General features: G+C 31.7%; 1 protein-coding gene and 1 long non-coding RNA gene across 5 annotated transcripts in view; one reads left to right on the forward strand and one right to left on the reverse strand.

The window, feature by feature from the left end:
- LOC114326149 (beta-arrestin-1-like) overlaps positions 1 to 22,515 on the forward strand; it is a 1,212,937-nt gene that overhangs the window by 259,370 nt on the left and 931,052 nt on the right. The window lies entirely within an intron of this gene.
- On the reverse strand, positions 585 to 3,759 carry LOC126885020 (uncharacterized). 2 transcript variants are annotated; one of them, XR_007698228.1, is made up of 3 exons: positions 2,850 to 3,759; positions 2,615 to 2,768; positions 585 to 996 (listed from the first exon to the last, which is right to left on the reverse strand). It is a non-coding gene; the product is annotated as an uncharacterized LOC126885020 (long non-coding RNA). The 2 variants fall into 2 exon arrangements; XR_007698227.1 differs by having other exon boundaries at positions 3,322 to 3,755.

The raw sequence follows: 22,515 nt of genomic DNA on the forward strand, positions 1-22,515 counted from the left end.
CATCAAGCATTCCATCTGGAATCGGTGGAAGCAAGAATGGCAGGGGAAAAATCGAAATAATTCATTTTACTCTAAAATTGTAGGTCAGATAGATAACCCTAATAACACAAAACATTCCATGAATGTTCCTAGAATGTACTCACAGGACATTCCAAACATTCCTGGAATGTCCCCAAATGCACACGAATGTCCCTGGAAAGTCCCTGGAATGTGCTGTGTCAGCATTTTAAATATTCTTAGAATGTTCTGTTGGAACATTCCATGAATGTCTACGAATGTTCTTTGGACATTCACAGTATATGTTTTAGACTGAATGTCTTGTTGGAACATTCCATGAATGTTCTTTGGACATTCACAGTATATTTTTTAGACTGAATGTCTTGTTGGGACATTCCATGAATGTTGGAACATTCCATGAATGTTCTTTGGACATTCACAGTATATTTTTTAGACTAAATGTCTTGTTGGAACATTCCATGAATGTCTACGAACGTTCTTTGAACATTCACAGTATATTTTTTAGACATTCTCTGAAATATATCGTCAGTGCTGTGACAATACTTCCTATATATTTTTTCATGAGGTTTGCAGGAGACGAAAAACATTTTTTAAGGTCACCTCCTGTTTGCATACGTAAGTTCTGGCTTGTTTTGTAGTAAATAGATAGTTAAATTTACTGCAAAACAAGTCAAAAAATATATGAAAACAGGAGGTGGCCCAAACAAGTTTTTAGTCTATCTTACAAATCTCATGAAAAAACAGATAGGAGGTATTGTCACATCACTGACGATATGTGGCCATACCAAATAATGCATGCTTGATAAATATAAACATTTTTATTGCAAAAAATCTTTTCATACATTTTTTTAATGTAATTTACTGATATTCCTATAAAAAAATGTGTCACATTTGCTTTGTAAACCTTTCTTTTGCCTTTCATAGCCACATATTCCATTTCCTTCCTGGTTTTTTGTAGACCACTTCTCTCAGCTGATTCTAAAAGAAAATAAAATAAATGGTAATTTTTCTATCCTTTACAATTAACAATCAGAAGAAATATTTACAGGTAATAATATGCATATAATAATAATAATAAAATAAATAATAAATTAAATAATATTTAAATAAATAATAAATAATATTTAATAAAGAAAATAATAAAACATTTTGTATTTTGACAACGACGTCCGATGTGGAAGTAGAAACCATAATAAAGTTATTTTTTCAAGTAAATTCTGGCTTATTTCCCCATTAAAATAGTTACAATAATTACAAAAATGCCACAAAGAAATAGCTTTTTCACAAACTAATAAGTATTTTGTTTTATTATATTTATTGTTTTTATTATTTACTTTAACTTAAGATTATAACTTAATTCTTGTTTTCTATTTCTGATGTTTTTATTTATTTGCATTCAACATTAATCTGTTTTCTTGTATAATCTACTTCGCAATAATTATGTGATATATTGGACTTAAAATGAATTCAAAAATTTTTTGTAATTGGGCAACAATGTCAACTTAGATCTCTGATGTAGATAATGAAGAACAACGGTATCTACAGTTGGAAAAATGAAAGAATAGGGCTTTTCATCAATTGTCATTTGTTTCGAGCTTCTGTCATGTGTCACATAATATTAATATATCTATGTCATATGTCTTTGGTTTGTATCTATTATTGTATATACCAATAACGTATGTCGTAGATATATTAATATTATGTGACACATGACAAAAGCTCGAAACAAATGACTGTGAATGAAAAGCCCTATACCCATGAACGATCACATCAATCACTTATGTTGTATTTGCTATCTTTTTCTATTTTAGAACAAATAGAAAATGATATAAAAACATTAAAAATAAAAAACTGGAGAAAAAAAGCATGAAACAGATCAGAGTGGAGAAGAATCCTGGAACAGGCCAAGACCCAGAAAGGGCTGTCGAGCCAATGATGATGATGATCTTTTTCTATAGGTAACAAACGTTTGTGATTTATAGAAAAAGACAGCAAATAGGGCTTTTCATCAACTGTCATTTGTTTCGAGCTTCTGTCATGTGTCACATAATATTAATATATCTACGTCATACGTCTTTGGTTTGTATCATTGGTATATGCCAATAACTTATGACGTAGATATAGTAATATTGTGTGACACATGACAGAAGCTCGAAACAAATGACTGTGAATGAAAAGCCCTATACAAAATAAGTGATTGATGTGATCGTTCATGGTTATAGGGTTTTTCATTCAGTCATTTGTTTCGAGCTTCTGTCATGTGTCACATAATATTAATATATCTACATCATACGTTATTGATATAATCAATGATACAAACCAAAGATGTATGACGTAGATATATTAATATATGTGACACATGACAGAAGCTCGAAACAAATGACAATGAACAAAGCCCTATATTGCTTTTCATCGATTGTCATTTGTTTCGAGCTTCTGTCATATGTTATATAATCTGTGTATAATATTAATACAACACGGATTATACGACATATGACAGTAGCTCGAAACAAATGACTGTAAATGAAAAGCCCTATTCTTTAATTTTTCCAACTGTATATTGTAATTGTATTATTAATTGGGTTAAGCATATTACCTGTGTGATATAAGCTATTGGAACAGCACAGTCTCTCAAACGGTTGAAAGTGAAGTTCTGTCAATATCTTTTTCTAAAAAATGTTTTGAACATACTGCTCTATTAACAAATCTGATCAATACTTCATGCCTTCTTCGCAGGATCTTCTGGAAAGCTAAAAATACAAAATATATGCATTACTGAGCATTATTAACAAATTTTAGTTTTAAATAAAAAATATGATTAATGAACTCACAAAATATTATAAAAAGCAGCTTAGAAATTGTTTATTAGTATAGTCGTTTCCCTAGCCACAACTGGCTAGTGATTTTAGTAGGTAATTTTTTTGTTTTTGGCCATTTTTGCCAAAATTACTATTTAGTTATTTTTTTGCCAATTTTACCAAATTGTCAAAATTATTTACTAAAATCACTAGCCAGTTGTGTCTGAGACTAAGTTTAGCGAACCGACTGTACTATTCATACTGTGTATTCATTAGTTGGTACTATTATAGTGTGTGGTCTACCATCCTGTTTATAAACGCATACATTAGCAAAAACGCAAAAAAAAATTTAATTTTACAAATAATCCGTTTGTTATTATCTCTATTTACTATTTTAATTAGGAATAAGCAAGTTTGTGGCTTATTCGCAATTATTAAAATAATAAATGGATATTTTCTGAAATAGGGGCATGCCTTTGTTTACATATTTGCATAATATACTAACCTTTGAAACATTATTCCTGCAGATTTTTTATCTACATTGCTTCTGCTACTCCAACTGATTTTATGCACTATATTAATAATACTATTAAAGTTATTATAAAAGTATCCGAATTAAAAAATATTCTTAAAAAGCACAAATAAAAACAAACAACGATCACGCACGGCAAGGTGGCCAAGGCAAGATGCATGTCAAGATGGCCGAACCGAAGTCTGAAGTGAGGTCATTGGTCGTTTTTAGTCACGTGATGCCCTCTCTAAACACCATGCACAAATACATGCGCCGTGAATTTGAAAATGAACAGGAACATTGGTAGTATGTTCACAGAATGTCTTATGGTAACATTCCACGAATAATTTAATCAGATGTTCACCGAATGTTCCCTAAATGTCCAGGACATTCAAATATTGATAGAACTTTGGTAGTACATTCCTGGAATGTTGTGTGTTGTTAGGGAAACTCCCCTGGTACCACAATTTTGCATACCAAGACAGAAGACATATAACCACCATTATTAGAATGAGGACAGGTCATTGTGCTACTCCAGTTCACCTATTCAGGATAGGAGTAAAAGATGACCCATATTGTGACTGTGGCCGAGTTGGGTCCTTAAATCATCTGATTTTTGAGTGCCCTATAAATATGTCACGCAATTTTGACCTATATAAAGAATTAGCCAAGACAAATATCCCTACTCCCATTGAAATTTGCTTACTTATGTCCAACCTTAATCCACGTAGGATTAACCTGATCCTTAAATTCCTTAACTTAGCCAAACCTAATTTATAAATTAATCAATTCCCAAATTTGAATTAAAAAAATTAAGAAGATAAAGATATAAAAAGATATTGGACCTCCAAATGATAAAAGCCTTAACCCTTATGGTATAATATTGCCTTTCCTGTAGGGACTGTCTGGCCCTATACGAAGATGTTCCTGCTAATATATATTTAAAAAAAAAAAAAAATTGAGGCTTTAACATATATATTTGGAAATATTCGACTGCCCAGAGCAATACAAGAGTATTTCCCTGGTGTAAGCTGGGCGAATTATCCCGAGGGATATAACCCAATAAAGGAAGAAGAAGAAGAAGAAGAAATTCGCGAGCGCCAGTAGTGGCAAGTCTGTAAACGATTACTGGAAATTTGACATAAATGTCAAAGTGATTAATTTAAAATTAAAATAATTAAAAACATTAATTATAAAAAGTATTAGTTTGTCAAAGCTGTGTTATATATTTTTACCTTAAATATACAATACGTTTTAAATACTGAATTTAAGTTTTTTTAATGTTCAGTAATATCTAATTATAAATTAATATATTAATCTTACCGCCATCTACACGATAATTGTGAAAGTATCCGAAGTACGAAATTCATATTTTATCAATAGAACGTCAAAATGATTAGCAAAATCTTAAAAAAATCGATTATAATTTAATTACTTTTTTGCGTTATAAATATTAAGTGATAACAATTAAATAATAATTTTAAAAATTACCAGTGAAAGTTGATTAGTAATCCGCCAGGAGCGACACCAGCGAAGCTCACAGCGTATATGCTCCATATAATGTTCAGAAAAAAGTCACACATTTTTGAGCATCGGGTTTGGGGGGGGGGGGGGGGAGAGGGGGAGAAGTCGTTAAATTCGTAGTTTTTACGTTTTTCGTCAATATTTCTAAAACTATGAGGTTTAGCATAACCAACCTTCTATACAAAAATGTTCTACATTAAATTTGAAATAAAAAATGTCCTATACATAATCCTTCTAAAATGAACTGTTCCAAAGTTACGGAGGTAGTATAGTATAATTGGTCCAAAAAAAGGCCTAACCCAGACATCCAAAGTAAAAGTTTTCCTCCAACACCAAATTATTCTATAATATGGTCCACATATTGTTCAGTAAAAAGTTACAAAATTTTGAGCGTCCTGTTTATGGGGGGGGGGGGATATGGAGGAGAAGTCGGTAAATTAGTAGTTTCTTTATGTTTTTCGTCAAAATTTCTAAAACTACGTTTAAGCGTAAACAATATTTTATACAAAAACGTTCTACATAAAATTTAAAACAAAAATGGTCCTATCCATAATTGTTATAAAATCAACGGTTCCAGAGTTAAGGAGTGTGAAATGTGGAGGTTTTCGATACTTTTTATATTTTTTGGGCAATTGATGATAATTTTGGGTGGTGAGGTTGACGTTTCTTCAAGGGCTTATCACTAACATAACATCGGGCACTGAAATAGCAAATCCTGGTAAAGAAAATTTCTTTCAATTAGTAAAAATATTATAAATTGCCCAAGACATATAAAAAGTATCGAAAACCTCCACTTTTCACCCTCCGTAACTCTGGAATCGTTGATTTTATAACAATTATGTATAGGACCTTTTTTGTTTTAAATTTGATGTAGAACATTTTTGTATAGAACATCGTTTACGCTAAAGCATATTTTTAGAAATATTGACGAAAAACTTAAAAAAAACTACTAATTTACCGATTTCTCCTCCATCTCTCCCCCAAACCGGACGCTCAAAATGGTGTAACTTTTTACTGAACAATATCTGGACTATATAGAACAATTTGGTGTTGGAGGAAAACTTTTACTTTGAATGTCTGGGTTAGGCCTTTTTTGCACCAATTATACTATACTACCTCCGTAACTTTGGAACCGTTCATCTTAGAAAGATTATGCATAGGGCCTTTTTTGCTTCAAATTTAATGTAGAACATTTTTGTATAGAAGGTTGTTCATGCTAAACCGCATAGTTTTAGAAATATTGACGAAAAACTTAAAAAACTACGAATTTACCGATTTCTCCCCCCTCTCCCCCCCAAACCCGACGCTCAAAATGGTGTGACTTTTTTCTGAACATTATGTGGACCATATAGAACAATTTGGTGTTGGAGGATAACTTTCACCTTGGATGTCTGGGTTTGGATCTAGTTATACCATACTATAATGAAAATGTCAGATGAGATAAGCAAAATAGAGGCAATTTAAAGTTCACCCAAGTTCGCTTTTCTGGAAATCGCTTCTTGATTTTCTACAACTTATTTATGTTAAAATTTTTCGTTTTCACGACCTACCGTTATGCCTTTTTGCAGGTTTTTATCGTGATAACTAGTAAACATTGAAGTGGTATGTAGGAGAAAAGCATGGACACTAACCTATTAAAATTACATGTGTGTTATGGCGTTGATTGAAATATTAATATGGGGTTATAGTTAACATCCTTAGGGCTCCAGTAGCACTTGGGCCAAAATTTTTAAAAATAGAATCAGATCTTTTCGAAATTCAGATTTTCTTTTCGAAAAGAAAATTAAATTATCGGCAGTAATTTGCACGAGAGCTCTAAAATTATCGATTTTTTTCCCGAGTGACACTTTGACAGATTTAATTTAATTTAATTTAATTTAAGTTATGTCAAAGTGGCACGAGGGAAACAATTCGATAATAATTTTAGAGATCGAGTGTAAGATCGCTGAGTTCGCTGAGATTTTTTCATGAATAATGACTTTTTAAATCATTTTAACTAATATTTTATTGATATCTTCACCTGAATATTTTAGGGGAGTGCATATAGATCTTCACTTCGGAAAAAATCAAACAAGATAGAACTTCTTGTAAATTCATTAAGAAATGTTTAATAAATAACATATCAAAAAGTTCTACTCGAGAAAACTGACTTGACCATTGAAAAATTCAGAAAATTTTACAAAAAAAACCTTATATAAAGAATTTTCTAAAATTAAATCTGTATCTTCTATAATTTTTTATTTATAATGCTAAAGTCACCCTTCTCACAAACATTGGCGCACTGTAAACTTACGTACGGCGAAGTTCACGGTTGAGTTATTTTAATATAATTCTTTAACTAATGGATCAAATGAAATTTTACAAATTGAACATGAAAGAAGAATAATTAAGCTATCTTATGGTTATAATAGAAAGAAATAAAATGGGCATAAGTACAGTGTGGGCGGAAAATGAGCCTTATATGAATTTTGTTTAAAAATGATTTAAAAATGTGTAACTAATACAATTTTTCTTATAAAACTCTAAATTTTGCATAACTTACCTTTCAAGCATCTTACTCAATGATGATTCATTAAAAAAATCTCAAAAATTTAATTCAAATGATATGACGTCTCAAAAAATGTAATTTTTAAAATCTTCGTAGTTTTATAGAATTATCACCAATTTAAGACGGTATTACTTAAGTTTGAAAAGATCTATTACAGTTTTATAAGTGCTTTTCTAAAGCTTAGGATGTAATCTTTAAAATGCCCTAAATTATTTTACTTTAAAAGTGAAATAAACTATTTATTTTTAAGAAAATTAAGAAAGATAACAAAAATGTAATACAAAAACCGAAAATTACCAGCTAAAAAAATGTTTATATGAAGTGATCAAAACTTTTTTCTGTAAAACTTACCTAAAATACATTTAATAATAAACTTTAGCAATAATAAATGTTCAGCAAAAAATATTTTTTTTAGCCCTTATACTGTATGTCTGCGTAACTTGGAATATATTGATAACTTTTTTATTATCAGTTTTACGAAAAAAAAAGTGATTCTTTATAAAATACCCTGCATCGTATATAATCTAAGATGCAATTACCAAATATCAAATTTAATTAATGTTATACGAGGTATGTCAAAAAATCTGAATTTCACTCAAGATTAAAGTACCTTTACATTTCACAATATCGAAAATTGTTATTAAGAATCCTTGAACCTAATTAAAATAGTGTGAATAATAAAGGCAATAACTCTTAAGAAAAATTCATATTTTTACAAACCTCGTATAAAATTAAAAAAGTTTGATACCTTATGGTTGTATCTCATATTTTATACCAGGGAGAGAATTTTATGAAGAATAACTTTTTTTCGTAAAAGTGATAATAAAATAGTTATCATAATTGTAATAAAATGATGATGAGTATCCGTAATTTGAGAAAAAATTGAAAATTTTTTTTCGATTAGAATGATGTAATTGTATATTTAGACATAGTTTCTAATTTCAAACAACTTTTCATAATAGCATTTTTTGATATTCTGGAATATAAATGTAATTTACTCTTAAACGAAATTCATATTTTTGACATAACTCGTATAAAATTGATAAAATTTGATATCTAATGGTTCAGTTTTAGATTTGTGACTATTCAGAGAACTTTATTAAGAATAACTTTTTTTCGTAAAATTGATAATAAAAAAGTTTTCCATGTGGTTCCTAGCTACGCAGACACACTGTATAAGAGCTTCTGTATAAGAATTTTCAAATTGCAATGCCATATTCGGATTCAGCATAATCAGAAACAAAATAGAAACATATTTGATCAAAGTAAAGTGCTGAATTTAACGATATTTTTAAAATTATTTATACAAAATAATTGCTATTGTTTAAACAATTAATAAACAATTAGCGGCCAAATCTGCGAGTAGAACTTTTTACTTTAACATGCATATAAACTAACAAAAAATGGTTTAGAAAAATATAAGCTTGTTTGAATTTTTTCGAAACAATGCATGTTTTCGTTCTAATTGTACTCCCCCATTTGCTAAACCTGTTTCTTGGTATTCTCTGTGACAAATTGTAAAACATGAATTGTCATTAATGTCACTGAATGTTTATTATTGCGTAGTAACGATCTGGGCATCTGACGTAATGCTTGACGACGGAATATTATCAAAAATTATCGCTGTAATTTTTATTTCTGTAGCTTTCTATTGGTCAGAATCTCCTATGAATGAAAAAATTACACAGATGTCACTATGAAACCCTACAGTTTTCACATAATTTACTATCCTTTATTTCATCTTTTATTACTCTCAATCGTGGTTGAACTTCTAATAAAATCTGATAATCTAGTTGTTTATCAGTCTTTTGGTCATGAACTCCAGATCATCTCGATTCTGTGTGTGCTTTCCATCTGGTTGTTAGCAAAATGTAACCTATATAGTGTTTTTCGTGTTATATTGGTATTCCTATGCCAGAACAAGTGTGTTAAAGCTTTGATTAAATAGGTTTTAAAGAATGGTGGTAACAGACTACAGTCCCGTCTTAAACCTTTATTTACCACAAAGCTCTAGGCAAATTGATAGTTTTCTTTTATCTTTGACTCCAGATCATTAAATCGTATAGCGGTTATAAGTGTTACATTGATTGCGGTGTTTTCTAGAACTTACCATAGCTTTTACAATGGTACAATATAGTAAGAGTGCTGGTTATTGTGATGCATCGAGAGTTCTTGAAATCCTCTTTGAATAGGCGTTATTCAACTTTATTTCTGATTTACTGAAATATCTTCTCCATTTAGATAAATATTGAAGAGTTCTGTTAGTATTTTTGTGAGTTTGGAAATTCTCTTTTTTTAATAGTTTTGCAAAAAAATTTTCAGATCCGCTGGTTTTTCTAAATTTAATTTATTTAATTTGACTTTTAGTAGTGCTCCATTTGTACTAACTACTAGGTCCCGCATATTATACCTACATCGTGAGCGTATTAGGAAAATCCACTAACAAAAGTAAAGTTGTGAGAAAAACGCATTCAAACATTATTATACCTTTTTACCTCTTAAAATTCTGGTATACTGGCTGCAGTGGTGGATTTAGGGGGGGGGGGCGCTAGAGGTGCTGTAGCACCGGGCCCCCAAGTTGAGGGGGCCCCCAGAAGACCTACGAAGACCTACACATTTGTCTAAAATGACGTATTTGGCATTCTGACGCGCCGTCGTACTTACCCTACCAAACTCCTCTTATTTATTGTAAAAATCACTTTGAAATTATTGTTGTATTGACAATTTCATATAATCTTTTTTCTGAGAGAAAAGGAAAGGAACACCCTATAACCACCCTTTTATGACATGACATGACATAAATGGCAACAGATTAGGAGGTATACTTTTACATCTCCTTTTCGTAAATCTTACAATACAATGCTTTTAAATCGCTCTGAAAGTTAAAGGTGTTTGACAAAAATAGATGTCTTTCAATGGGTGCCATAAAGTTAAGAAATGAAATATAAAATATACCTACTTTACCCTTTAAGCTTAAAAACAAGTAAAGCTTTTGTTTACAACCAAGTAAAGTACCTGAAGAACGTCAAAGACGACAATTAGTAATTCATACCTACTTGTGTTGGCGTTAGCTTTTAGTCATTTATCATTAGATTGTGAATCGTGAGTTGATGCTGGTGAATTTTATTTATTCGGTTCGGATTAATTTTTAGTTCTAGTGTTTGTGAGTGCTAATTAATATTGTTTAAATACATTACGTTTATACGCTTGTAACTACCTATAATGTCCCTTAAGCAGCATAAAAGCGGAGCCGCTAAGCGAAAGGTGAGTTTATTTACTTAATTTATATTAGCGCAACTTTTAGCCTAATCAAATAAAAAAACATAATTTAATTCCGAACAGTTTTTGTCCTTTTTTAAAACAAAGTTTGGGCAAAATAAAAAGGAGTATTTTGGAACGAAATTTTTAAACAACTTGGAACAGTTAGTACCATTCTTCAAAAACCTGGTCTGGATCTAAAAACACCGTGAAAATTTTGAATACTTTGAAGAAAAAGCAAAAAAATTGAGTTTATACGTTAAATTTGATTATTCAAAAAAACGAGCAGATTCAAAAAAAATTTCCAGACGGGCCCTCTTCACATTTAGAAGGTTCAAACAGATTTAAAGTCGAAACATTTTATTTATCGATCGATACATTAGTGACAGAGTTAGACAAGCGACGTGAAGCATACGGTTATGTATCTAATCTTTTTGCATTTTTTGGAAATTTTCGCACTATTGAAGGTGAAACATTAAAACAATATGCGCGAAATCTTATCGAAACGTACCCGCTTGATATAGATCAGGCATTTATCGAAGAGATTATACTTTTTCAAAATTTTATTTTATCTCTTCCTAATTCCGAGAATTCTGTAGTAACACCTAAAGACATGTTGGATATTATAATCGAAAAAGACCTTGTCTCAGTGTTTTCAAATACCTATATTGTTTTAAGAATATATTTAACTATACCTATCACGAACTGCGAATCCGAAAGATCATTTTCAAAATTAAGCTTTATTAAAAATAAATTAAGGTCATCAATGGGCGAGAACAGATTAGTTTCGTTATCGATCTGCTCTATTGAGAATGACGTATTAGGGGAAATTGATTTTGAAAGTGTCGTAAAAGCATTTTTTGAAAATAAACAAAGAAAAAAAGCGTTACCTTGTCTTAGCCTTGTATCTTCTGCATAATTTTAAATGTGCTGAAGTTTATATTGTTTTAATTTTTAAAGTGCCTTGTCAAAAAAGAGTTTTGGGTAGGGCCCTCTACAAGAATTAGCACCGGGCCCACTAATGAATAAATCCGCCCCTGACTGGCTGTTCAAGTTTTGGTACATGGATATGATTTTGAAGGATGTTAACCACAGGTGGTGTGCACATTCATGTAAAAATATTTTGAAAATCATTATTTTATTTATGAAAACTGTGAAAAAGATGGAGTTGGATGCACTTTGTAATTTTGTATAAATAAGAATCAACTAAGTTCACTTAATATATTTCTACTGTATAAAAATATTGTTTATATTTAAGATACACGGTTTTTCCTGTTTATTGATGTTTGTGGATTTACTGGTATTAAAATGTCAAAATTGAAAAAAAATGGAGTTAGTGTTGAAGATCTTTGAAGTTTTCGATCTTTGCGCAAAAGTTCCATTTTTAAGTAAGCCCCAGATTGAGAAATCCATAAGAGTAATGTCTGGCGACCTTTGAGGCCACGTTTCGTTTCCACGTCTACCGATTCATCCAGAAAAAGCTGATTTAGTATAATGCAGTTCCGGAATCGCGATACTGGCAGTAAAATTGTTTTAATAAAAACACAAGTTATTAGAAGGTAAACTTAACGCGTTCCCTACCTTTTCGCTCGAAACACAACGACTAAACGCACGAAAAAAACGGTATTCGTTCGTTTCCAGGTCGACTAGCATACTGACTAGCATAAATGGCCAGCATATATTTATATAATTATATCTTTAAAAATATCCGTGGTATTTTGTATTATTATATAGAGGTAATGGATATTTACAAGAACTATGACCGTGTAAATAACATGTAAACTTGTGTACTGCATCGGCATGACTCATAGCTCCTGTCAAAATCCATTACCTCTAAATACTTTTATGCATCAAATAAAAATAATAAATACTATTATTTTTTCTCAACAATTTCATATTGATTCATCCCTGTCCAATTTAACGAATTTAAGCTTATGTAGTATTCGATCTGTTGTTCTTTATTTCACTTCGTTTTATTTGAGTATGGGTCATTAACTGTCCTTTTATTTTCGCCATCTTACGGTTCCCACTATTCGCCAAACTTTTTACGGCCACCACAAAAAAGTAATGGCCTTATCATAAGTAAACGGCTTAATGGCATTTGCCAGCTTAGGAAGTTGTAAGAGATGCACTAGATGTCATTTACCTTTTCAATGGCCCCAAACTTCATTGTCTGGAACGTTCTTTTCGTTTTAAAATAAATTGTTTTAGAAAAGGATTTTATGAGGTTAATAGTAAAGCAAACAATGGGATTGATTTTACAATGTTAAATGGGCACCTTTGAATTCACTCCCGTCTTGAGCAGGTAGTTATTTTATTGGTCGAGTTCACTCCCGACACTATTCGAATTCACTTCCGAGTGATTTTGCAATAAAGGATGATTAAAGGATATTATTTTTCTGAAATTTAAACATTGTTGCCAAATAGTACTTTTATCTATAAAAATAACTAAATACAAATAAATATATTTTAATAACCTGCAACCTACACATTTCTACATATCCATATCTAAAATATGTTATATAGATATTTATTTTACAAATTATTTTTACGCCTAGACTAACTTGTTTTTTTAATATATTCTTTCTTATAAAATAATTTCAACCGTTCCGTTTCGAAATACATATTCCTATGCTTCTTTTCATGAGCATTTTTCAGTGCGTCACAAATGATAGAAAAAAAGGTAAGTCCGTGATAATATACATTTTAGTGACATGACATTTTAGTTAAATCTGACAGTTGTCACATTTTATTTGCAACTTGGCAAAAAAACAAATCAATTGTGTTTATTGCATTTATAAAATGCTATTTTGTTTTATTTGTATAGCCTTATAAATTGAACAGATTATATTCGTAGTTATATTATATAATTCGCAAATTATTTTATTTTCGATTATGGCGCCATCTATTGACAACTAGAGTAAATGTTATAAATGTCACCGACGAATTGTAATCATCGACGTGCGTTTTTTTCTGTCACATACAATTTAATGCGTTAGAAAGAAATCGAAAAACTGTGACGCACTGAAAGATCCTCATGAGAAAAAGCATACATATTTATGCTGATTCTATCCACAATAATTGTTTGACCAATATCTGTATGAATATACTTACCTAATTTCTGGACAAAAAACACAAATGTACGACAATACACAATATAAATCTTAACATATAAATCTAATTAACAATATAATACGATACAAATCACAATGTTTTTTTTTCAGAATTTCTGAAAATAATAGTTATTAAGGTACCAAGGGTATTATAAGGATAATAACGATTGAGGTCAATGGTGTATATACCGAGGTCTTTGGTCCGAGGGTATACGTTGACCGAAAGCGTTATTATCAATACCCGTGGTGCCTTCAACGTTTAATGTCCGACTAAAATATTCTTTATATTATGCAAAAAATTTAAACCCATATACCAAATTTTATTGAAGTCGGACTTTTCGTTTAAAAGTCATCGTGCTATTAGTCACATATGTATCGTTGCCATTTTGAATGCCCGCCATTTTTTAAAAGGTAAAATCTGAGATGGCCTCATATCTAATTTTGAACGTTTATATGTGTAGTATATGTCGTCCAAATTATACGCTTCTATCATTAAATGCACAATTCTTATATTTGCACGAATCTGCCGCACTAAACCGTGTCCAGATTTTAAGGTACATATAATAATTACTTTTACTAATGACGACTTAAAATCGCCGGGAGTGAATTCAAACATTACCTTTTACGGAGTCAGGTAATATTCATATTTTGGGAGTGAACTCACCTCGTCCCTGTTAAATCTTTTTATACCTTGAGTCAATAATTATAAACAAACGTTTATTAAATATAAATACAAACTAAAAGAAGAATGTAGGAACGTAAATTTTATTGCCAAATTGATAACATCTGTGAAAATGTAATATACTTAGTATACATATATAATTTAGTATATCGGATACTACTCCCCTCTCACCACCCTACAAAGACAAGCGCTTCTATATATAACAGGAGCCTTGAATAGTACAGAAACGGCTTTAATAAAGGCTATCACAGGTTTCCCTCAGCTGGAATTATATATTTCGTCGGTAGCCTTTATGACCATCCTAAGACTCAAAGCAAACAATACTTGGAGGCCGAATTATGTATTGAATAGCCACACAGACACTATTGGGACTATACTTGAGAAATCCATCTCTATGATGAACTCAAATATGATGACACAAGAACTAATCTTCACTGAGAAGATTAACACAATTATACCATCTAGAGAACAAAAAGTCCCAATTATCAATGGGGACTGAATATGGTTCACTGGTGGATCTAAAACTACCCATGGTACTGGATCAGGAGTCTTTGGGCAAACATGTAACTATAACTATCTTACAGCCTAGGTGAACATACAACTGTGTTCAAGGCTAAAGTTTTTGCTTTGGTGGCCTGCATTGATGAAATCATTGATGAATACCCTAAAACTAAGAGAATAAACATTTACAAAGATAGCCAATCGGCTATTCTGGCTGTAAAGAACCAACTCACCAAATAAAAACTGGTGAGAAACTGAAAAGATCTCCTCAACAACCTGGCAAAAGACAATAAAGTGTCTTTAATATGGGTGCCGGATCATGGAGGGGCGCATGAGAACGCACGAGCAGATCGGTTAGCGAAACTTGAGCTCGAGAGGAACTTTTGAATACCCAGAACCTTTCTGTAACATTACTAAAGATGCTGCGAAAAGCGAGGTTCAGAAATGGCTGATAAAGAATAATCAAAGGAAATGGAGAGCCACTAAAGGACAAATCCAGACTAAAAAAAATATCAAGAATATTGATAAAAAACTCTCTAACAGTTTGACGATCCTCAATAAACGAGAGATCAAAACGGTTACTGAAATTATGACTGGACATTGCCGTTTAAGAAATCACCTGTTACAAACTAGGTAAGGTGAATGAACCATGGTGCAGAAAGTGCGAAATGGAAGAAGAGACCACCATACACATACTACGCCATTGCAGTGTGCTAGGTGATGTAAGGCAGAAATTTACTGTTCAGCTGAGTTTTGAACCAGAAGAGATCCTAAACTACCAATAAGAACACTGTTGGTATTCGTTGAAGCCACAGAACTTATTAGAGTTTAAGGAAAAAACAAAGTATGGTACAAAGGTCTTATAACCAAATACCCGAGACTAATGTGTCTCGCCTGACTTAGGGAGAAGAAGAAGAAGAAGAAGAAGACAATAGAATATAAACCAAACAATTAAAATTATATCCGCATGTACATAGAATCAAATTAACTTAAACACTTCAACTGTTTACATTATTGAAAGTACATACAAACTGCCTGAAACATACCAACTAAGAGAGAAAAATCATAGAGAATACCAGGTAACCCCATTATACGACGTACCTACTTGCCTCACTACAGATTGAGAATTCTTACTGGGAAGATCACAAATCAAAATGGCAGACTTATTACAACGACAAACATGTACTTAACTTATTGATATTTCCACATTCCAATCATAAAACCAGGTGACCCGTAGACTCAGCCAACCATAGGAAATGTTATCAAACCGAACTAAACCAAAAAAATCCAGATCCGTCCCAAACCCAACCAAATGATAAGTTCTCGACACAGGAACGCCAGGATGAAACCATTAATCCAGAATAAACCTCAGAAAAGAATTTTAAACCTCAAATTAAAAAAAAATACCAGAATCAGGTAAGATCTCCAAAATCATGGGCCTGCGCCCCAACCCCAACCTAATTGGCGTTTTTCCTACAAGAGAAAAAAACGAAAACTCATTATCACAACGGAGCAAATCTAAAAACCTAAATTAAAAATGCCTTATGTGGTCAAACACAACTGAAATAGAAACTCTTAAGTGAGAATTTAAATCTGTAAATAATGAGCAGTGTCTACTACTACTACAAAAAGAAAGTAGCTATTGTAAAAATTAATCAGAAATATTCGTAGTACACTGGGGAGCAAAATTAACCGGACACCTTAAAAATGGGTCATTTTTGATATCTCTAATTTTCTAAACCTGTTGTCCGATTTAAGTGATCTTTTTAATATATTATAGCCTTATTCGTTAGCAATATCGCTGTAATTTTAGCATTGTTGCTAAACAGTTGAATTTTCATTGTATATTGGGTGTACCAATCAAACTGTCTTTTTTTCTCAAAGTTCGCATCACCCTGTGGAATATTCTAGCATTTATAAAATACTGAAATTAAAATACAACTATAGCGTCATGTTTTGTCAATATTTTGTGTTTTGACTCATATTCTTACATTAGACCATAAAAAAGTTAGATACTTTAACAACTAGCCATGTTTTTACGGGTCATATTACCCGCATGTAAGCCAATGGTGAATATTAAATTCTTAAAAACCAATACAGAAGTAAAAACTTCGAGATGTATTCTGGTATAAAATCGTTTATTTAAAAACTATAAAATGTCATCGATTGCAGAACGTTTTCGTTCTAAACAGAACATCTTCAGTGCCTAGAATGAAGTATTTCCACGTTAGATTAAAGCAAAAGGTTAAAAATGTGACTGTTAAAATGAAAAAAGTGTGGGAATACTTACATCCTGCCGAGTATTTTGAAACTAGCACACCGTAAATAGTGTTAACATCATCATATATGGTTTACATAATGTAATATGTTAAAATGTTATGACTACAAGTCGATGTTAATGGATAAAGTGGAACACATGCTAAAAGGGTGCCATGGTTCCCTGCTCGAAGATACTAGGTACTTGCCAATTCAATGGGCACAGACCAACTGAGAAATTATGAAGTGGATTTACAATTTGACAAGGGTGACATGACATGACAAGATAAAGCCAATTTTTGGTTAAAGTTTCATTTGATTTTGGATTTTTTAATAAAATGCGGAGGTTTGTCTGCAAAAATAATTTAAATTATTTGAATAATAAACTCTACTGTAAAGTTTAAATTAGCAACTCTCTATTCCAGAATAACTTATAGATTCATTAAATTTAATGCAGATATATTACGTGGTTTAAGTTGTGACGTCATCGGATGTGAAATGACGAGTTGAAAGTTAAGTTTGTGGAAACAAGGAAATACACTACATAGTAAGATAATTAGACTTGCATGGAAAAACAAAGCTAAACAAGCCGAGAAAACCAGAATTTAAGAGTGTTTTTATGTGATGAAATGTTGGTTGCCTAACAAGGCAAGCAGACAACAGGTTGAAGGTAAACGGTAGAATATTGCGAGAAAACAGTATATATACAAAAGGTGGCTATATGTTGTGTTAAATTTATTATTATACTATTGTAATGAATAATTATGTCTGTTAAAAGTTGGAAAATAGTTGTTAACAAAATTAAATAACTAAAGATTACTGTTAGTGAGGTAGATATATGTGTGAAGGATATGATTGTATATAGTATTGTGAAATGAATGAGAGTATGTAATAATATAATAAAATTAAACTATGTGACATAAAGTCTAATTCATCTTTATGTAGTTTTGAAAGGACTGAATGAATTGGAAGTAATGTATCTTGATAGTCTACCAACGTGGAATAGTGAATAAAATAATTAGAATGAGAGCTACCAATATAGGTCAAATTGTGGGTTGGTGTCAGTATGTAAAGAAGAATCTAAATTGAATGAGTATATGAAATAGAAAAGTATGAGATTGATTTCTATTGGTGATAGTGGAGTAAATAGACTGAACTAAATGATATATATTTAAGTGCACAAACTTTATGAACGTATGTGATTGTAACTGAAATCAAACAAATGCAAAATGTGAAAAAATTTTTATTTTAAATTGGGATAAATGGATATTGGAAGTTGCCTGATATGAATGGAAATGAAAAGATAGATGAAAAAGGAAGAATAGTGAATGCAATAAAACTTATGAAAGAAGTTTGACTGAATGGGTCGTAATGGATATAGGTGTGCAGTATCCTATTGTTAAGTAAAGTCTAAGAATCTAAAAAGAAAGCAGTGACAGAATGTTACTAAGTAAGGAAAGTGATATATATGACAGACCAGAGTGATTGGATGTATGGTGTTTTTTATTATTGTAAGCGGAGATGAGAGAAAATGAGTAAGTAACATAACAGGCAACAGGATAAGTGAGTGTGAAGAACATTCCAAAGAGACAATAAACCAGACCGATTTAAGGATTAATAATAATAAGAGGCATTTAAATAAATTATGAAAGAAATGGTGAGATGAGATATAGAGGACCTGAAAAAGAGACAGAGACACAAGGTCAAACCAGAAATGACTAGGAGTGGAGAAAAATATGAAGGATAGGAAAATAGAAGAATCAAAACTGTGTGAGGGATGGGATAGTGGGGGAGGCAGCAATGAAGTTGAAAAGAAAAACAAGTTGAGATATGTGTTAATGGGTGATTAGTATGGAAAGAGAAGACTGTTATAAACTAGTGGGGTAGTGGAAAAAGAGGGGGAGGGGGAAATGGAGAATAGGAGTATAGGGGAAGGGGGGTGAGAGGAAAAATGAGAGAAAACTAGGGTTGGATTAAGGGAATAGTTGTCGATGGATAGGAGTGAAAGGACGATTTAAAGTTGTTTGACGATTAACGCAATTGGGGCTGGTCCTCATGTCTCTGGAAATCTCAAGGTCCTCGTACAAATCCAGGCGTAGATTGTTTCTGTCTTGTATGTTATGAATTAATTTAACACCATCAGGGATGTCGAGATGATGATTATTAACTTTCAAATGATGGGAAAAGGCTGATGTAGTGTCTCTTTTAGAATGTTCAGCAGATCTGGTTGAGAGTGATCTGTAAGTCCTGCCGATGTAAGAGGCATCACAATCAGAACAAGTCAGTCTATAAACACCACTACGATTCATATAGTGTATTGTATCCTTAGTATTTGTCAAAAAGTGGCCAAGGGTATTTCCAACTTTGAAAGAAATATGTATATTCTCAGAAGAGTTAGATACAATACGTTTAATCTTTTCAGATAGATGTGGGTTATGATATGGTAGTGACCTGTAAATAGCAGAAGAGGAAGATGACTGATGGAAAGCAGAATTTTGAAGCAATTTAGATTCTCTTTTACGGATGAGTTTATCTATTATAGAGGGATCGTAACCATTGTTGACAGCTATTTGTTTTATAATGTTGAGTTCTTTGTTGAAAGAATCTGTTGACATAGGTATAGAGAAAAGTCTGTGTATGAAGCTTCTGAAAGCTGCTAGTTTGTGTGATAGAGGATGATTAGAAGAAAAATGAATTACATGGTCAGTTTGGGTGGGTTTACGAAAGATACCAAAGTTGAATTGGTTGTTAAGTCTGGTAATAGATAAATCAAGGAAATTAATGGCCTGAGAAGATTCTAGTTCCATGGTAAATTTGATATTAGGGTGAATTGAGTTAATTTTAAGAAGTAGTTGTTGAGCTGAGTCATGATGTCCAGCGATGAAGACCAAACAGTCATCTACGTAACGAAACCAATGTAAAATTTCTGGATTTTTCATAATGTGATTGGACTCTAAATGATCCATAAAGACATCAGCTAGGAATGGGGATAAGCAACTGCCCATTGCTAAACCATCTGGTTGTTTATAGAATTTGTTGTTGAATTGAAAGAAATCTTGAGATAGACATAATTCAAGGATATCTAGTATCGGTGAAATGACATTGGGCTGAAAAGACTTGTTGACTAAGAGTGATTTTACCAGACTTAAAGTTTCGATTTTGGGCACTGAAGTAAATAGGTTGCTTACATCAAAAGAAAGCATAGTTATGTCTGGATTGAGATTGATGAGTTGAAGTTTATCAACTAATTGGTATGAATTTGATACAGTAAAACGGGGTGTGAAGTTGATTAAATTTTTTAAGGTGTTGAGTATGAATTTTGATAAAATAGAAACTGGAGTGTTAATGAAACTGACGACAGGACGTATAGGAATTCCAACTTTATGTATCTTGGGTAAACCGTACAACCTCGGAATAAGAGGGTTGCCAGGCAGTTTGTTGTAAGGGGCCTCATAATTGGATAAAAATTCAGAGTGTTTTTTGATGTTATCTTTCAATTTACTTATGAATCTCTTGGAAGGATCAGTTGGTAAAATAATGAAGCGGTTGTCATCTAGAAAAGATGAAACTTTATTGTTGTAAGTACCACGGTCTAGAATAACCAAACAATTACCTTTATCAGCTTTAGAAAAAATTAGGTTGTGATTAGCAATTTTATGTTTAATTGATTTAAGAGTTTTGAGATGAGATTGAGCTTGTTTAAATGATAGATTATCAATAAAAGAAGAGTTCTGAGAAGAAGAAGAATTTGAAGATGAAGAAATCTTATTTTTATATTTATTTATGTAACGGTAACAGGAATTTCTAGTTGACGTTCTTTGTGAAAGAGATAATGAAAGGTTTTGGATTACTACATCTGTCTCAATAGATAGACTCTCAAGATCGTGTAAAGATAAATCTTTAGGGACGGAGTATTTGAGACCATAGTTTAATAATTTAATTTCATCTGTTGAAAAGCTGATATCGGTAAGGTTCTTTATTCTAGGGTGGAATTGAAAATCTGAAAACTTTTTATTGTTATTTCTATCCTGATAGGCTTGATCATATACAGTTTTGTCTCTAATGAGATTAATAAGCTTGTTATGTACTCTATTGAATTTAATTGTGTTAGAAGCATCTACCTTGTCATGCACATCTGTCAAAAAATTATTGAAGTTAATGAATCCTATAATATCGAGCAAAGAATCATACATTACCTTAAGCTTACAATTGATGTAATTAAGTTTACTATAATGTGAACATATCTCTTTTTTCATAAGTTTTATCTGTAGTGAAGTCCTGATGTTGGGTGGTACATTTTTTGATGTCCTGACTATACTAAAAGTTGGAAAAACTTTGAATTTGAGACACTGTTGAATAAACCATATATCGAGTTTCAAGTTGTTTCGTCGTGTTGCTAGTCGCAAATACTGAAGAGCCAAATTGACCATACTGTCATTAATAAAAAATCAATGGGAAAATCCCAATAGTTTGCTGTATACCATAGTTTAAAAACCAATACAGAAGTAAAAACTTCGAGATGTATTCTGGTATAAAATCGTTTATTTAAAAACTATAAAATGTCATCGATTGCAGAACGTTTTCGTTCTAAACAGAACATCTTCAGTGCCTAGAATGAAGTATTTCCACGTTAGATTAAAGCAAAAGGTTAAAAATGTGACTGTTAAAATGAAAAAAGTGTGGGAATACTTACATCCTGCCGAGTATTTTGAAACTAGCACACCGTAAATAGTGTTAACATCATCATATATGGTTTACATAATGTAATATGTTAAAATGTTATGACTACAAGTCGATGTTAATGGATAAAGTGGAACACATGCTAAAAGGGTGCCATGGTTCCCTGCTCGAAGATACTAGGTACTTGCCGATTCAATGGGCACAGACCAACTGAGAAATTATGAAGTGGATTTACAATTTGACAAGGGTGACATGACATGACAAGATAAAGCCAATTTTTGGTTAAAGTTTTATTTGATTTTGGATTTTTTAATAAAATGCGGAGGTTTGTCTGCAAAAATAATTTAAATTATTTGAATAATAAACTCTACTGTAAAGTTTAAATTAGCAACTCTCTATTCCAGAATAACTTATAGATTCATTAAATTTAATGCAGATATATTACGTGGTTTAAGTTGTGACGTCATCGGATGTGAAATGACGAGTTGAAAGTTAAGTTTGTGGAAACAAGGAAATACACTACATAGTAAGATAATTAGACTTGCATGGAAAAACAAAGCTAAACAAGCCGAGAAAACCAGAATTTAAGAGTGTTTTTATGTGATGAAATGTTGGTTGCCTAACAA

This window comes from Diabrotica virgifera, chromosome 5 (genome assembly GCF_917563875.1).
Source record: "Diabrotica virgifera virgifera chromosome 5, PGI_DIABVI_V3a".
NCBI lineage: Eukaryota > Metazoa > Arthropoda > Insecta > Coleoptera > Chrysomelidae > Diabrotica > Diabrotica virgifera.